A 19,877-nucleotide genomic window follows, 5' to 3' on the forward strand; every position below is an offset into this window, starting at 1 on the left:
GTTTAGAAGTGGTTTAAAAAATGCATAGAAAATTATGAAAGATGATGATAAGTGTGTCTAAAGTTACTTAAATGTTTTTGACAACCTGCTCAATGTATTCATCATACTATCAGGGAAGCCAAAAACTGAAAACATACACACGAGTGCTGAATCCAAGACATTTTGTTTCCTCCAACTAGACTCAAACCTATTTTATGATTATACAAAGAATTCAGTAAGTTATTTTGTAGATAACTGAAACATCAATGCATCCTTCTTTGTTAGTTTTTTTTAAAAATGTATTTATTCTTGTCTTTATGAAAACACATCCTCAATATGTCCACAAGGTAAATATTTTTTGACTTAGGGAGAGACTAGTTCATCACTACAATAGTTAACAAAAAATACTGATTGTCAACTAATCAGTCTAAGCCAGATTTTGTATCATTTTTATTTTAAGATTTTATAAAATGATCAGGTATTATAAGGAATTTAGTTTGTTAAATGTGAATATTTTTTTCTTTATTTGATCTTCTATACATTTAATAATAAAGCAAACCACTCTGCTCTCTGGACAAAATCAAAAACATAAGAGAATGAGACAAGTTTTGCAGCAGACTAGACCAGTCAAGAAGCTGTCTCAACCTGCTTCATATTAGAAAAGCTAACTCAACACACCTATTTATCATTCACTTTCTGCATCTATTAACTGAACTTTTGTGACTCCAAAACAAAAAAGAAGGAAAAAAAATTAAAATGAATGAATGACGGGAATAAATGTAAAATATCCATTTGATCAAATAGGTCAGGGCACCAACATCTCAAAGAATATTAATTATTGTCTAATGTCTATTAATTTTTACAGCAAGGTATGTGATAATTATTGGCAACTTGTCTTCTATTAATCAGTCATTAGGGTTGAACCTTCATAGATTGCAGGTTAAGGTTGTTGTCACTTGGCTCAGAGCCACACAGATGACTTACTGTAAACTTAACACAGTAATTTCAACTAGGGCTGCAACAATTTTCTTTTATGGGCTATTTACATTTGCAAGTAATTGTTAGAAATTCTACCCCCCCCCCCCCCCCCCGTCAAGGAAACTTGTCGACTACTACTGTAAATGATTAGCCAAAGAGTGACGGACTTAAAATGAACCAGCCCATACATGCACATAAAACGGATACATTTCGAGTAAAACCAAGCAATGTGAGAACACACGTTTGGTTTATGGGCTAAAATCAGAAATAATCATGTTGGCGATCAATGAAACAAAATCCATTAACATAAAAATAATCAACCGATCATGCAATTGTACATTATAGGTTGGCTTCATTTTAACTTTCATTCATTTTCAAACATACATCTATTTTATGTTTTATTACTGGATAACATTAGGTTAATTAATATATTTTTTAAAAAGGGTTAAATATTAGAGCTGTCAAAGTGTAAACGCGGTGAAATGAGACAAACTCGCTCGTCACTGACTGTAAAAAGACTTACCAGGTGTTTTTTTCACCATTCAAAAAACCATCACGTCATGCAACGTAGCAGCTCGGGACGAAAAAAAAAGTCTGCCTCAGCTACCACAAACAAGCGGAGGTAAAAAAAAATGTTTAAACAGAAAATGGGACACCGCTGCCTGTCTGCCCTCCCTGCCTTAATTTTAAAAAAATGTTTTAATTATTTTCCCTCCCAGAATAGTGAGGGTGTCGTGCGCATTTGTTGACACTGCCGGCCGAGACCGGGCTTCTCCTCTGGCTGCCTTTGCACCTCCCGCTCAAAAGGGAGAAAAAAGGCAAAACTGCGCTCCGAAGCGAGAGAAAAAAAACAGTACCTCTCGTTTCTTTAAACTTTCATTATTAACTATAAGCCCGGTTGTCTCGTTTATGAATGAGAAAATCCTTGCGATTAAAAAAAAATCTCAATAACGCCACAGTGCCCCGGATAAACGGGACTCCTGCGTGTTATTGGGCGCAGTTTTCTTTTCTCGGTTTCAGCGCAGTAAAGTCGCTGTGTTAGCAGGCAGAGCTAACAGGCTAACAGCAACCAGGAGTAGAAGCTGACACTAACGTCTCCACCACCAGCGCCACCGAAGCTCTTTCGTTTTTTTCTCCTCCACCCCCACCTATCCTTCCTCACTGTTGGTCCAAAAAACCTAACCAAACATGTTCAGTTTCATGGCGGATTTTTTTTACCTGTGTCTCCTCAGGAATAGCGCCGTTTTCTGTCTTTCTCTGAAAAGCGCAGTTTAATTTTGAGCGCTCAGACTCTCGCCCCCACCCCCTGTCTCGGCTCCTCAGCTTCACATATTCTCGGCAGCGGCAGCAGCAGCATCCTCTTCCCTCTGCAGCTGCTGAGGCAATCGCTGCTCACTCGAAAATGGCGCCGAAAGATACACTCCTCATTCAAATTCGATAGAGCCTCCCACCACCCCCATTGGCCGAAAGCAGAGCGGAATCCGCGCAGATGATTGGATGACGAAAATGCACTCTCGAATGATCTCACAGCCAAGAGCAGAGAGACAAGAGTTAACCCTTTCACGTACTGTTAACAACTAAGAGCGGTCTGTGGAAAACCGGGCTAAATCGACCAGTGGCGTACAAAGACGTAAAAAGGCAATATTAGGCACCCAAGTCAACGTTATCCATTATAAAACAACAATAAAAATGCTCCCATATCCATATATTAATACAGTGGTGTCTTTAAGCTATGCTCTGGCTATGTTTTAGGCTAAGTATTAAAGTGTACTTATAATATGCCTTGTTTAACTTTAAAACATTTAAAATTGCCTATTTAGGACAGATATTGCTTGACTTTAAACTATTTATAGGCTGACTTAATTCACTTGACTCACAATTCTGACTTTGGGTAACATTTCTGTATGCATCCAACAGGGAAGAACAATTTTTTGACAACAACTTATCTATATCATTATTTGTCAGTCCTGGTAAATTGCTGTAAAGTTTGACTGAAATCTACACAATTTTGTCAGTTGAATTGGCATACATATCCAACTACAACCTTTGCCTCTCAAACTTTTTTCTTTTCTTTTTTTTACAAATTCAGATAAAATACATATGTGTAATTATGCCCAGTTTTTACTGAATATGATCTACAGACTACACACTGTGGCCTTCCCCCGCAGTAGGTGTATGATGGTTCTTCATGTTCACGAAGCTTTTGCACACGAATGAGATCAAACCCCTGAATCTACTAACCCACAGCCACCCCTGGAAAATATACAGAATCCTAATCTACAGTCTACAACAAAAAAGACCTTTGTCGGTGCAAACACACAATGAGCTTAAAAATGTGCAAACACAAACACACTTCTCTAGAGATTATGGATTTTCAAATATTTTGTTACAAGAAATGGCAGTATAAGTAAGAATAAATGAAGCCATGGTTCCTCCCATGGGTGTAAAAAGTTTTCTAACATTCTGATACAAGCACAGTACATATTCTCTCAAACTGTGCGATTATTTGATGTTAGCACAGACGTCCTTACTTCACAGAGACAGGCCACTCAAACACAATCAGAGGACCAGCCAAATAAAACACACCATTATAGTGAACAATGACAGAAGTATAACATCTGGTATAAGTGTATTATTAGGTCGCTGAGTCTCAAGGCCAAAGAGATATGAACCAAGTCATGTCAGGGCGCGAAAGGCAGTGGCAGTTTCTCTCTGACTCACTGAGATAAAGGTTCACTTCTCCTTCCAGTCTTTTCTTGATCATAGTACAGATTTGGTTTGAGAGACACTGACTTTTTTTCAGTTTCCACAGAACAAATAAGGGCATAGCTTTTTTAACTCCTAAACTGCTGTGACATCATATTATCCTCTCTAATTACCCCTGGCAATGAGGCTATGTTTGTTGGTTTGTTTGTTTATGTCTCAGCGGGATTATGCAAGGAACACTTAACCAATTTGCACCAAACTTAGTGTAGGGACGGAGCAGAAGCCACGGAAGAAGCCTGGATTAGATGAAAGCAGCAGACCAGGAAATAATGATGTATTTATGCTATTGTTGTCTGTGACTTTGTACAGTTTGGTGCCGGTTATCAACCTACTTTTGCTTTTCTTTTTTTTCTATGTACATTCAAAGTTCTATTCATATTCCAGAGCTAGACAGACGCGTCTAGGATTGTTTGGCCTTGGCGAAGATATGCGCTTGACTAACAATACTCTTGTTTTAATTAAATTGCCTTCTCTGTTGCCTCTGTTTTTCCTTTACATTTGACTGATTTGTTTTCCTGTCAAACGAAGCTTAAAGAAAACCAATTCTGTGGCAAAACCACATCTCCATAATTTAAGATGAGCTTGGCAAAACCACAGACTCACACACCAAGACCCTCTGGTGCGGCTATTCTTGTCAGGACTCTGCTACGACATCTCTACAACCATAACCAGTTGTTGCCCAAATTAAGCCAATCAAACATACTCAGGAAGCATGATGTCAAGGTTTAGCGACAGCCCTGTCACTGTGTGTGTCTGTGTGTCAGTGAATTCCTCCTGGCACAGCATTATCTTGCAGCCCCAACAGTGTGTGACGCTAGTTTCTGTGAGTGCCTGCTTTTTTTCTGTACTCATAGGTGTTTAAACTGTGCACACATCCAGACTTGCGTCACATTTCAAAATCATATCACATGAAAATCAATCACCAGAATTTTGCTATGTTTATCCCAATTCAATTTACCTTTTAAAGTGGTTCACATACTACTACTCAACTTTTATTTTAAATAATCATTTATCAAATCATTAATTCAATTCATCTTAATTTTCTCTGGTTCTAGTTTAGACTCTCCTTACTAGACAGTAGGCAGATTTGGGCCACTTCTGGCAAAAATCTCCAACTGCCAACTTTATCTGACCCAGACAACATAAATTTGCACACGTTAAAAGCAGAATTATGGCGCATTTACCCGCTAAACAAATGAAGGCGTTGTGTGGCAAAAGGGCCAGTGCTCTTCGCAATACGTAATCAAGGCGTCAAACAAACTGTGGGTGTGATCTAGACTACATTTGGATGACACATGGAATGATGTGGCCCAAATGCACATTTTCCACAACATATATGGGCCACATGAAAATGTAATATGTATCAGATGTGAAGCGTGACTCAGTGACTGACTGCCTTGAATTAAAGACACTTCACGTTTTCATCTTTACTTTAACCAGCCTGTGACACAGGCTGTGGTGTATATGGCCAAAGCATGAGGAGGGTTGGGCTCTGCCACAATAACCCTGCTGTTAACATATCTACTGTAGCAGTGTGTACCTCAGGCAAGGTAAACAGAGACAGCCATTTCATCTCAATGCACACACACCTTCTAACAATACCTAACATTCACCTGCACTTCCAGTGTTTGGCTTCATCAGAGTGGACTAGGAAAATAGAATCCAGCTATATGCAGTTTTCTTGTCTGCTGTGCTGAATGTTCTTTGCCGTTTAACATATATAAACTTTTCATTTGCACCTAAGATATGTTTTTTTTTAATCTTACATGTCTTGGCTCATCTAATTTTATAGTCAGAAAACCAACATGTTTTCTTCTTTGGAGTACAAAAGCAGCCCGAGAGAAAGAGGGCGCCCATTGTGTATCCATTCTGGTGTGTAGGGTGGACAATGGGGCAGAGAGGAAAACACACACTTGTTTACAGATAAACTGGTTTGGACAGGAAGCTAGCAAGGAGGAGCTCTATGTTGTTAAACAGGCATGTGGTGAGGCAGGGATGAGCCAGCAAAAACACCACTATGACCATGGGGAAGAGCATGATGCAGAACTCAACATTACTCACAGATATTACACACACACATGCCTGTGTGCACACACTTCAGGGGTGACCAAACAGTTTACGGGAGGGCCAAGATTCAACATTGAAAAAAATGACCAATTACCCAACCGCACCTTCCGTTATTGTTCCACTAAAATTAAATGGTTCTCCAATTCACAATGTTTAACTTGTTTCTACTGCTAAACAAATGTGTTCATTCTGGTTGCAATACAATTATATAGAAAGATTAGTTACAGGCAGCTTTCTATAAAATTTAGATTTTTATAAAATAGGCGTTTTGGATGAATCATAAGTCACATGATAAGGTGAGCATCAGTTGGCAAAAAAAAGAAGAAAGTATCTAATGGTTAACCAATAGGTTGTGAAATGTCACAAAACCTCATCTTAAAGGCCCTTCATTTTTAACCTATAACTCATAGCTGGAAGTTACACATAGTTCTGAGACAAATAAAAATATTATATTTATAATAACTAACTAAAAGTAAGCCGTGACCAGTTGCCCTAAAATATTGGTTGAGGTAAGCTGAAACATGACAAATCTAGGGAAAAGATGGTCAAAAAATATTCTTAGAATCATACTGCCAGCTGCAGTATATAATAAATTATTTTACAACCATGATATGGTGTCATAAAAGTACCTTTGATAAGGAAGCTCTGGGCCACATAAAAATGCCTAAGTGAAACTAATGGCCCACAGGCCAAACTACAGCAAATTCTTAAATTGTAGCAAAAATATTTCCTGATACACACTTTCAGTATTTGCACATTGACATACAGTACTTCTATTATTTGCTGGGTAAACTCTTTCACGCTAAACTCTATCATGACACTGTCCATATTAACTGGGAAAATGTACTCATGATCCTGATGAGCAGCGTCAAACAGTAGCCAGACTGCAGCTCTGGTGAATACAACACAGTTCATCCTGCATTGTGTCACTATCACATGAGCACACACTGCCTTCCATTAGGACAGGAGACCCTTATGACTCACAAAAACACAAGTCACATGTTTACTACACAAATGAACTACGCTACTTAGACAGCTCTGCTATGCACAGCAGCTTGTTCTGCAGGCCCAAATGAAATCACATCATAATGCATTTCTTCATTAGGGGAGTTCAAGCTGAGTGGGGCTCTCCCCTTCTTTATCGTTAACCAGAACTACAGTGCTGTGTATTGTTGTTTGCTGAAAAGACAAGACAGAAAGATGCATCTTTTTAAATGTTGTGCAAAAAAGGCGCCAATAGTTCTACTCGTAGACATTATGTAGTGATAAACGTTCTCGCAGTCTGTCAGGAAAATCCAAACTACTTTTAAGGGGAGTAAGGTTCTGTAATGGCTCCCTGAAGGCCAACTGCTTTTCCTGTAACACTTAGAGATAGATTTGTGGCATTCATATTCACTGTATTTAAAAAAAAAAACAAAACACACCAACTTTATAGTAAGCATAGGAATACAACATAGAAATGACAAGCAGTTAAGTATAACTACAAGTATAACTAAAGGTTTGCAAAACCATCCAAAAGATGACCAGAATAGTTCAAATGTAACATAGGAGTTTGAATGCACTTACTCAACAATGAAGTCATTGATCACCTTAAAAGACATCAATGTGCCACCATTTGCCTCAAACCCAGATTTTGGTCATGTCTGCCTTTGCTCATTAGGTGTTAAACGGCATTCAATGCATTTATTAAATCAAATGCAACTTATCCTACCATGGTAACCACCACTTTGAGCTGTTGTTGCTGTAGATCATCTGAAACTGAACCAGTTTGAGGTTATGGACCTTTGGAAGGATTTCTTACATTGAACCGTCAAAGTGAGCAGCGTGCAGAAAAGAAAGTGCAGGAGACTGCAGAGGCTTACTATATTAATGTGGTCTATTCCCTTGTCTTGGTCTTTGGAGAACACAATGAGCTCCACTGAGAACTCCACACCAGAAAGAGACTCTCCATTGATGTCTCTCCGCCTCCCCTCCCCCTCTACATCTGTAGCAGCTGCCCCCTTGTGCTCCTGTCAGCAGGACCCGCAGTGTGTGTGTGTTTGCATTTGTGTATGTGTGCTTGCTCTTCATGGTGGGGTCTGCTCCGAGGTTAGTGTGGGGCGTGTTGTGACACCTCCCCCTTTGGAGGGGTCCAGCCCCGCACACTTGTGGGACATCACATTTATCAATGGCTAATAGTCACTAGCAGGTCACCCTGAAAACACAACAGAGACCCCTGACCTCTTTTTAGCACAAAGCCACTGGGGTTAGCCCACACTGGCCCCTGAGATAAGAGTATGGACAGGCACCTAAGCCCTCAGAAATATTGTTTCTTTGCTTGATAACAAAATACCAAATAACATCAGAAATCAGAAAACATGACTTATAGTTCTGGTGAGCATTTTCACATGCTTAGGGACAATTATCCCAAGTTGCAGCAAAGAAGGCCTGTTTTGTCCAGACTTATTTCTTAGAAAGACCGTTAAATAAAGAAATCAAATAAAGCCATGGGGGAATAACACAAATATATGTCATCATTATTTTGTCAAGAAGGGAAAAAAAAGAGAGAGAAGATAAAAGTGTTATTGCACTCCGACTAGTCCTCTGGTCTGAGAGACCAACAAAAGCTTACAAAACATTATGAAGAAACTTTTCCATATGTCTTTGACCCAGGTTACTCAGCTGGGCGGTTGGTGTATTTTAGACATTAGGGAAAAAACAAACTTTCAAATTTTAGTCTGACTAAAACTAAGTTATGGATGTGTAAAACATGTCAGCATGACTGAAGCAGTATAAAACCAATTCACATTTCTTATTTAAACTTTAAATTTAAGTAAGACTATAGATCTATAACTGAAAAGAAAGTTCCTGCCACCTTGGGTAGAACAACCTGATTTCTATGAACTGATTATGTATTCTATATTCAAATAACCTCATAGGACTAATATACTGGTTTGTTCAGAGGCCTGGGTTAGCTTTTAAAGAGGCGTAACTTAACTTGACCTATGCTAAATAAATTTAGCTTTAGTATGAGGAAATGAAAAAAAACAACAATGACTTGATTTCATTACTTGTTAAATTTTGCAATAAATGATATGTTGTAACCACCTCTGTTCCACCTCTGAGAAAGCATTACTTGTGTAGTATCCTGCTTTGGAAGTTTGTTTTTTTTATCTCAACTGCATAGCCCACAACTGTCATTGTCTTTTTGTCCTTATAAATGCAGACACAGGGAGTGTAAAGAAAGCTAAACACGAGTTAGATCTAATCCTGGACCGAGTTAGAGGAAGGCCTTGACGATTAAGTTTGTTTGAAGGCTGATGTGAACAGTTCTATTCTCTGTGAATATGATAATGAAGATAAAAAAGTGTCTGCGTTTTTTATTTATCTTTAATTGCAAAAGTGTCTGCGCTAGAACATAAATAAAGAGACAAAGCAGAGCACAGCACAGGCAGGCTTAACATCAGGACACAGGAGTTTTCAATGAATAGAAGGGGAGGGGGAGTTATAATGTGCATATTAATGATATCTGAGTGTAATGAAAATAATGTATATTGGAAAATCAGGTATTTTTCAGAGACAGGAGGATACCTCTAATAAATTACCAGGCGAGAAATCCATCAGTAAATCACTGAGGACTGATCAATATCTGCAAGGCCAACAGGCTATTTGCAAACTATATTCTAGAACATTCATTCCCACATTAGTCACTGACTGTAATGACATTTAAAAGGCTAAAGGAGACTTGGTAGACTGTCCCACAGGACTATTTACTACTTCCTCACAGGATTATTCAAATTCTCTGCTGTTTTCCAGCTGCCATCTAGAACTCTTTCAACAGCTACAAGAGCACTTCAACAAGTTCTCCAGAATTGCTATTCATGCGTGTAGAACGGCATTCACGCTGTATAAATCATCTTTAAATAGTTTGTATACAGCGTTTACAGTATGTTTACACTAAATGCTTGGCAAACTGCACAACATAAACACAGTCATCACATGCCAGATTTTTAACTTAAGTTTGACACACACGACACACAGCTGAAAATATAAAAAAAGGGCAGTTTGATTATTTATTCACTATGAAAAATAGAACCCTGTGTTGTAGGACTGCATGGCAGTGGCTGCTGTAATGAATAATTTAAGGACGTTAAAATAAATCAAATCCAGTTTGAGTAAACCCTCTAATAAAGAAAAGGATATGGTGTTGAAGTTTCTCATTGACTCAGACTATTACCAGCAGACTTCTGCCTCACCTACATTACATTGAATGACGGTCGTCAGTTAATAATTTAGTAAGTTGGTACATTGTCATCGCAATTAAACATTTAATTGATGATGTATCTTTGGGACAGAGACTTCAACATAAATTGTCATAAAAAAGTGTTGAATGTGAGAACTGACCCTAACGTTATCATAGTGACTGATCAATTGAGACTCAATTATTTCGGAGCAGGTGTCATCGATATTAACTAAGTAATGAAGTTATAAGGGCATGAATTGTTAATTCAAAACTAATAAAGTGGAACTTGTTTGCTTCTCTACATATTATAGTGTTGATGTCTACTCCTGTTCTTATTTTCTTTCCTCCTCTCTTTTCTTCCCCCGTGCTGTCTCCCCAATCCTTCCCTTTCTCCCTTTGCCAAGGCAGACACCAACACTGAGTCTGGATCTGCTGGAGATTTCTTCCGGTTGCTAAAATGCTGCTTGTGTGTGATTTTTGTCCTGCTGTATTGTTAATTTCAACTTGGTAAATACATTAACTGTATACACACTCCTCATTTTCACCCTCATAGATCTTTTTTCGGTGGATATCTCTAAGTTTAATTTCAATTCTTATTTCAAATCGTAAACTCCATTGAGTCAAACGTGTTTTGTCAATTTTGGTCTCTACAAATAAAGCAGACTTGACTTGACACATTTTGCACACAGTGTGAAGAGAATAAATAGTGCAATACTACACTCAGCCGAGTACTCTCAATCAAAGAGCTCACACTGAAAAGTCATAGCAGACATATTAAAGAGACTATTCACTACAGCCCTAACTGTATTACTTTGTACTCAGACAGATGCAGTATCGCTACACAAGGCTGGGGAACAACATCACTCTGTGAAAATCTTTCTGACTCTGTTGCCTTCACGGGTTGCTCCTCCTAATTCACTCAGATGCATCTGAACAAATTTGCAGCGCTCCGGTGAAACGTCAGGTTATAAATCCAAACCTCTAAGAACAGTATATCCATCTAATATATAAGCTGATCTGACTGATCTGAAGAAGAAAAAAAGTGTTTTTTTCCGGTGTAACCCGGCAATTTTTACACTTTAAAAAATTTAAAATTTAAAAAACTTTTTACAGCCCAATCCCATGAAGCAGGGACGTATATGACCTGCTATTTTATCATGACATGTTTTGCAACGTTAGACTTTTCACGTAGTCTCAAAACCTTATTCACATGCTGTTCTTCACCAGACATATAAAAGACTGCAGTCAGTGTCGAAAGAAGAGTTTAAATTATACCACAAATGAAATAGGAACATTTACCAAGCATTGCTGTAACAACAAGAAGAATGTTTATGTTAGAAATTTACAGTATTCCACAGAAGTCGACCCCACATTACTCTTTTCATCTTCAGGAATTGGTTCATTTAAGGAGTGGGTTTAAGTTTCCCTTTGTCTGTGGGCTGACTGTATGAACTTTTATAAATGAAAACCCTCATAAGAAATTTAACAATAAAGATATACATGTGTGACGTGTTGCAATCTGCATTGCAGCAACCCAAACACAAACAGCTTACATTGACACATAAACGGCGGATTAAACAGAGCTGTGGCAGAAGAAAAACTGACCGACACACAGACAGTGACTCTTTGGTTGTGACTACTGGTCATATGTTGGTCATATGTTGTTATGGCAAAAGATTAAAGAGAAGCTCATCCTAGTTTTTGTGAAACCCCCCTACAAACCACTTGTCCAATTCCCGGTTTGGCCAGGAATAACTGCCTATTGTTTTTTCCAAGTCCTCTGAGCAATTAGAAATGAACAAAATCACTGTAAAAATCCCCTTTGGACTCAACGAAGAGCAACGATCAAAAACATTTCACAGACTGTTCTGGACTAGAGTGAATGACATCAGAGCCCCTGTCACACAAAGACAAGTCTTAGCGTGAGGACTTCATCATCATCATCATCCGCAGCAGCAGCAGTAGTAGTAGCAGGAGCATCGCCACTGCTTGCCTAAAAAACAATACGTCATTAACGGTCAAAGTCCTGCAGCTGACGACATGTTTGTGCGCGACATATTTAAAATTCATAATTTGGTGGTATTTGAACTGGTCCATTACTGGGCGACACCGTTAATACTGATGAATTCAAAAGGCAAGCAGTTTGAAGTCAGGGTTTTGGTACTAAACCATTCCTAACTGTAACTGCAGTGTGTCAGACACCTGCAGCCTTCACCCACTGTCTGCTCACCATGACGGCACATTTGCAGTCTTTAAAAGAGTCTGTGCTTAGCGTAGCATTTCTATGACACTTGGAAAATGTTGCACTGCACTCAATGTTATGTTATGTATCCGATAACAGATCAAGTGATTTGGAAACATATCAGTATGAGTCATTACAGGTCCCATATCAAGTATGACGTAACCTGACTGTATGATAATGGTGCATTATAGGTAAAGACAGAGGGTGCATTTGATGGTCAAAATGCACTTTATAATTAAGATTAGGTCTGTCCTAATTTTTTAGTGCTACTACAGACGCTGACAAATACACTTACTATCGTTATTAGTGCAGTGAAGTGAATCCTACACAATAAAAATGATCTCAAAAGATCTTAGCGGAGGGACCACTTTTAGGTTGATAAGAAATTGACGTAGCCTTTGCATTAAAAATATAAATCCCTTGAACTTTCTATAATTAGACAGTTAATGAAGTACAATTTTTCCCCATTCAATTTTTTTCAATTTACTTCTTTTGCCACATCTCTTGTCAAGCTTTATTGACTGTTTTCCACTAAATGGACTTGTAAATGTGAAAATTGATGTCAAGATGACAAGGAATGGCCCATGTGAGTGTAGACCACAATTAATTGACAGCTTGACTATCATTATAAATATGTAAAAATAGTAATTGTGATCATAAACTGTTGAGGAAAATTATTATTGACACTAAAAATGTGTGATATGTGACTATAATTCTCTTACAAACATCCACCACTCTATTTGTTAAGGCATGTCCATTTCTTACATAAGGTCAATGATCTTTTGTCTCTAGCAGTCTAAAAGAGTATTAAGTCACCGGGCTTTAAAGACTAATTGAAATCATCTAAAAACCCCAAAAGTAAAACCAAGCCTAAAGGTGAATGTCAACATCCAAAAAAACAAAAAAAACAACACAGTTGTGAAGCTCCAGAGAGCCACGGTGATCCACTCATTGTCCTGTTTCTGGACTACAAACTGACTATTCCAACGGAAGTCCCTCCCACCGTAGGCCGTCGCTGTACCTCGATGATGTAACCACTTTCCAAATATAGCGTGTTGCTGATGGCCACGCCGCTTCCCTATTGACCGAGGTGGCCGTCAGTCAGGTGACGTCATCTCGATCGTGTTATTATTGTAAACAGCCCGCCTGCTCCTCCACCGACGCTCCAGCCGACTACTCCATCCAGCTCTTTGTTCATGCAGTAAAAACACCGACGCGACACGGAGCCACCGAGCGTCGTCCGCCCTAACTGCGGATCACAGTCCGGAGCGAACTTACACACGGGTGGACAACTACAACGACAGCACATGTACTCCGAATAAATAATAGTAATATCTACAGAATTATGAAATGATCGCAGTGCTTCACTGTGGTCATTGTTGTTTGTCGATCACCGGGATCTTCTCATGCAACCGGCGAATGGTGCATAAAAACAATGAGCGATAAAATAAGTGACAGTCGCAGTTGAAGTCCGGTCAAATACTCAACACTAGTATTTTGAATAAACACTGTCTTTTCTCAGTCGCCTTCACATATAAAGTCCCCTCTCTGTCACAATGAAAGCAACACCGTGTCTTTTTTATTGTTGCCGTTGTTGACAGCTGTGTTATGAATGGTCCAAACTTAGCATTTCATTTAACAGCGTGTGTGCAAAACACCGCTCCGACTGTGGGAACGTTTCGAATGTCACTAGGGCGAATATTGTATTATATACGAAGTCTATTCGACAGCGAGCGGCATTTACAAATGGACTTTACTTCAGCCTGGACTACAACGAATGGAGGCTGTTAAACTCCGCTAGATTTCCCTGTCACACAAAGGAACCAAAAGTTGAAATGACTCCAGTGAGTCCTCATACGGCACTTACTCGGTGAGGGCTGGATGCGTACCGGAGTGATCGACTCCGCATCTTTTCTTTCTCCTCTCTTCTCCTCTCTGCCAGCCGGTCAGTCCGCGGTGACAACCTTCAACCTCGAAGCGTCCATCCTCCAAGGCAAGTTGGTTGACAACCAGCCCTCCGCGTCCTCCGACTAAGTGCAGTTTCAGCAAAGCTTCAAGGAAGTTGTTTCTTTTGTTCCCAGTGTTTTTGGTTGCGTCAATGTTGCGAAAAGGGGGGGGGGGGGGGGGGAGGAGGAGGTGGTGGTGATGGTGGTGGTGGTGGGGCGGAGCGGTGGATACGACTGAGAGCGACGGAGAGAGAGAGAGACAGAGAGAGAGGGAGAGAGGGAGAGAGAGAGAGGGGGGACATTTACTCATGTTCTGACACAAACACTATAGAGCGCAACTGAAGCCTGTGTAGTTCGCAGGGCCGAGCACAACACGCACACACACAAAAAACACACATCCAACCAAAAGAGGTCACCGAGTCGTCTTATCGACTAAATTCTCGATCATGATCATCGTTTCCAAGTGAATCAGACAGGGCACACGGCCGCCCAGGTCCCAAAGGCTCTGAAAAGACCCAGACTCGGTGCTCCACACCTCCGTGCGCCCAGTGCGCACGGCAGAGAGGAGACCTTTGCATACACAACCCCGTGGATTTCTGCAGATTAGGATTTGCACACAATCTTTCTTTCTCGTTATCTATTTAATCCACTAAAGCTGCAAGCTTCTCAACCTGAGTTCAACCTTCCACACACGCCTTTGCTCTGTTTCCACTCCAAACTGTGCCAGTTCCGGACACTGCTGGGCGGTGAAGACAGGCTCAGTGACGCCTTCACTGCCCTGCTACCTCAGCAATAAACGCCTCGTATTCATTTCCATCCGATTCAAACTCTTTGGATTACTCAACCTAAATATTGAACCAAAGTTAGAACTTCCTACTGTCGTCCCTTTGTGGCAGGAGAAGAGACATGTAACTCTACTGCAAACCAGCAGGACAGTTGGGACACAGCAGGACAGGTATTTTGATTTCCTGCTTGCCGGGGACACAGGGCAACGCAACAAGTACCAGCGCCGGGGCTGAACACTTCAAACCCAAAACAGTCTGTAGTACAACCTCGGCAGACAGACAGACAGACAGACAGACACAGAGTGCAGACAGACGGCTTATAGATGCAGAAATAGGATCATGTACTGTAGGTTGAGTGGATATAAAAAGGTGAGCGCTGCCTGTTTCCCTGCCGCTGTTACAGCAGCGTTGCGTCAGGAAGTTGTTAGTGTCAACGGAGTCACCGGCTACAGACCCCCGCCCTCGCCCCTCACAACGCCATGCTGTTTGACAACACACGCCAGAAAACGCATCGAAGACAAAGCGATACAAAAATGAAGAAGAAGAAGAAAAAAACGTGCACACGGAGGGTCATTTTTGACTCATTTACCGCTCCAGGCTGTGGTCAACCTGTGGCATACCTGTTTACCTCACGAATGTGAAGAGAAAGACTGGAAGTTAAAATGCTGGTTAGTGTAAAGTTACAATAGTTAGTTAACAGGATGTATCGATAAAAATGGACATGATTCGCAGTCCAACTTAGCAGGACACCTCGGACACAGCCAGGCCTCAGTGGTGCACGTTATCCTTCCTCTGCTTCGTATGTGTAGTTGTGTACTAATTTAAGATTAGTTCAGACTTTTCTCTACACAAAATGGAACTTTGCAGTAATTTGTTGAGCTACAAAACTCAAACTCAATAGAAATGACCCCCGCCTCTCCGTTAGAGACGTGTCCTGCACACGAACTGGAGGAAAACAGATTGTCAATGATATGTTAAAGATAAAAAACAAATGAAAAAACACGTTTTTTAAGTCATACCACACCTGTTACATGACATTTTCCAAAGGTATTTTTGCGGTGTTTTGCACATTGGTAAAATATCCCTCTTTAAGGGGATGAGTTAAAGTAAGTATTGTTGCAACGCGACACAAAACCTTTCCTTTCTTTACCACCAACCCAGTCCGGGGGAACTAGTTAATGCTCGGTGTAAAGTGTCAAACCTCCAGAGATGTCTGACGCAGGTGTTCTCCTGTCTCTGCGTTGCAGGTCATCTGTCACAGAGGCCGGGTCTTTGGTGTCAAGTATGTGCAGTGTTATTATAATTTCATGCAAAAAGTAAAATAAAATCTGCAGCAATATGTGCGAAGGAGTACACGAACAACGGCGTTATACGAAGGAAAATAAAAAGTGCGTATTAAGCATTCTGTCGTTCATCACAACTAAGACAAACCCTGACACACGCCCATTTCACCTACCGTGTGTGTTTGTGTGTGTGCACTGCCCTTTCTTTTTTAAATTATAATAAACAAAACTTTAACGATGTCCTGTGCGAATGTAAGTTTAAAAAAACAACTCAGAGAAAAACAAATCAAACCGTCAGACGACACTCGAGCTCTAACTTATCCTGCGTGTGCGTGTTTTTTGGGGCGTGTCACGCACTCGCTTCATGCAGGCTGCCAGGCGAGTATTTGACTATTTGCCTGCTGTGTGGGCTGACGCACAGTCAGAATGCAAAGACACGGTGGCCCTGTTCAGTTATCTGATGGGCTGTGGTTTCTTTTAAAGGTCATCGATGAAGAAGGAGCTGTTGCATCGACAGCCTCTCAGCCAAATATCTCCTGTTTGCGCACAGAAATTAAACGTTTACAGGATTCTTTTACCCTCTTAACCAAAGACATTATGTCATTCCACAAGTTTAAATTGTGTTATTTGACTATGAGCTGCAAAAGTCATTTCATTTGTTACTAGAAGTGAATAGCAGCGTGCGTAAAAAGACACTTTAAAGTTTCCAAATTGCGCATGGATGAAGTTTGTGCGCACTTCTCCCTCAAGCCACTTTTGGGAGCAACTAATACGGTGCAAAAGCATAGAGGATAAAAGTTAATGTTCTATACTGCAAATTAAATAACAACAACTGAGGATTCTTGCATCCGACTTATCTGGAGCACGCACCCCCCCCCCCTCCCCATAAAAAAAAAAGAAAAATCTCATTCCTTTTCATTGTATTTTCCTCTTTCCTCTGACTTTTCTTTTCTAATCCAAAATACAGTTTAAACAAATCAAAGACATGACCAAGGAAATGAGAGGTGCGCACAGAATTACGCAACAGTCGGGCAGTGAAAAACACACCCTTTGTTTAAAAAAGATATTTAGAATATGAGGAGCAACTGAAAGGTCACAACGTGTGGGAGGATTCTATATGACTCACAACGAAACACTCAGCAACCTGTGTGTGTGTGTGTGTGTGATTCACTTAAAATCACACAAACGCACGACACTGATAGAAACTAAAGGAGACATTTAGAGGGTTTTTAATAGATTCACAAATAAACACATTTCACATGTTTGGTTAGCTATTTAGCTCATTTGTAGTTTCTGGCTAACATTTATTACTTATTGACTAACTTGAATTTGTTTTTTCTTTCAGTTTAGAGGAAAACTTTACTTATCTTTTGCACCTTTTTGCTAACATTTATCTTCCTGGTTTATGTTGTGTTTTACTTTATATTCTTCTTTGGCTAAGTTTTGATTATGCTCAGCTAAATGTAATAAATCATTCCAAACTATTTCAGAACGATCTCAGAGAGTTCACAATAGGCAATGTCTTGACTACTACTTTATATTACATTCTGACTCCTTCTTCATGCTAACTTTTAAGGACTTTTAGGTTTGTATACTCATCAGCTGTATCTACTCCGTAGCTGTTGTTGACCTTGGTTATTTTTGAGCTAGCTTTATTTCACCCTGTTACAACTAGTAGGTGTTTTAGGTTAACTTAAAGGTTATTCCAGCTATCCTTTAGCACATATGGCTGTGTGGTGCTTTTTCATATGATACCATTTAGTTATCTAGAGTTAACCGCTTAGTTATCTTTTGACAAATTTCAACTAACTATTTGGCAAAATATCACACAGTTAGCTATGTTTTCCTGTTAACTTTTAGGTTTTTGTAGTGTAACTTAAGCTGACCTTTAGCTAAATTAAATCGTTAGGTATCTGTAGACCAACTTTGAGTTTTGTTTTTCATTAATATAAATGTATCGGTAGTTTGCTCTTTGAGAACTTTTGGCTTTTAGTTTTCTGACAGTCCTTTTTAATTCTGATTTCAGATGCAAATATTTTTAACTTAGTCTTTCAGAATTGGTGACCTGCACTTAATTATAGGCAACTCTTGGCATTTCTTATATTTTCAAATCTGGCCACACTTTCAAAAAAATATATAGAGGAGCCTGCCCCGTGGGAATACATTTCTTCTAAACCAAGTTATATATTTGGAAACGATAGATTTTCACACTTTGCACAGGACACTTTCCTCACTCATGATGTAGAGCGAAAATACACCAGCAGCAAGCAAACATAATCACTGTCACTGTGACAATGGGATCCTTGTCAACTGGGGAATCGAGCCAAGATCAATGAGGTTCACTCAATTAGGCTGATGGATAAAATGTCAGAGTGGCCGTGGATGAAGAGAACAGTTGGGCTTTTTCCTCTGACTCAACATGTTCATGTTGTTGTTGGACTGTCCAGCAACATATACTACATAAACAGGTCCAGAGGAGACAGTGGTTCAGCCTGTTCTTTTGCTAAAGCACTTCACTAAGACTGCTGCTCCTCGCACTGCATGGGAAAAACGTAGGGAGGAGGGAAAAGGACAAAAAAAAGGAAGGAGAAGAAAATCCTTGCCTTCGATTGAGGGATAATTGGAAACGGTTTGACCTATTTGTCCTCTTAAATAAACTGTTGGCCATTTAGTGGGGAGTGGGTCGAGAGCATGTGGAGCCCTTCAGCGGGCCTCCCAACAATTATGCTTTTTACATGCTCCCTGCTCGCTTTTGTCTCTGTCACAACGTACATTCAGAGACGTTAAATGTGCTGAAGCACTCAGTCAATGACACGATTGTGGCCACAACATTAGGCCGCCTTTTAACGGCACGGGGCTTCAGCGGAGCCATATGACAAATCGACTTGAATTTAAAAATGTTCTGAAAGGCTGTCTTCTCACACAAAGAAATAACAGTACTTGAAGTGTTTCAACCGGACAAAGGGGGCGAGAAACTTTGGAGCAAAATGAAACCTTGGAGAGTACAGACCAGTTATGGACACAGATGGTGATATGACCGTCTGAACAACAAGACACCATATTGTTTTCATGATCTTTAGGGAGCGCTTTTAAAGTCACCTCTCTCTTCATCTGCAGAAGCTTTTTTGAGTCTTGCAGAGTCAGAGTAAAAGGCCAGAGTTGTTATTCTTCTTTTCTTCCATCAGATTTTAACCCTCAGTTAGATCTGTAAAGGTTCACTGTGCACTAAAATATGAAACCTGTTTAGAACTGAAGGGACTAAAGTTACACTGCTGTGTCCACACCACACATTTGCAAAAGAGCTACAATTATTAAAGTTCTGTGTGTTGTAATTAGTGACATCTAGTGGCTAGTATGCAGAGCCGCCGACTCACCCCTCCTGCTTCCAAGTAGTCCCAAGGAAAGGAAACAAAAACAAACATCTTCCACATGCTGCCATTTCCTCCATCTTAATTGTTTCATTTTTGTATTGAGTCCAAGTGACTGGAGACATTCCTTTGGTGTTCATGCAGTAAGATTTCTCACCACTGAACATGGTGTGTAATTCACCCAGAATGGGTTCAACTCCATCTGAAGCAAAACACCTAGTGCTGGTACCGAACCCAAATA

General features: G+C 40.0%; 1 long non-coding RNA gene across 1 annotated transcript in view; it reads right to left on the reverse strand.

Moving 5' to 3' along the window:
- LOC107989797 (uncharacterized) overlaps positions 1 to 17,069 on the reverse strand; it is a 28,666-nt gene extending 11,597 nt beyond the window's left edge. The window contains exon 1 of the long non-coding RNA XR_001761310.2: positions 14,122 to 17,069. This is a non-coding gene — a long non-coding RNA (uncharacterized LOC107989797). The remainder of the gene's footprint in view (positions 1 to 14,121) is intronic.
- Positions 17,070 to 19,877: the final 2,808 nt, after the last annotated feature.

Source organism: Cynoglossus semilaevis, chromosome 16, assembly GCF_000523025.1.
Source record: "Cynoglossus semilaevis isolate Cse_v1.0 chromosome 16, Cse_v1.0, whole genome shotgun sequence".
NCBI lineage: Eukaryota > Metazoa > Chordata > Actinopteri > Pleuronectiformes > Cynoglossidae > Cynoglossus > Cynoglossus semilaevis.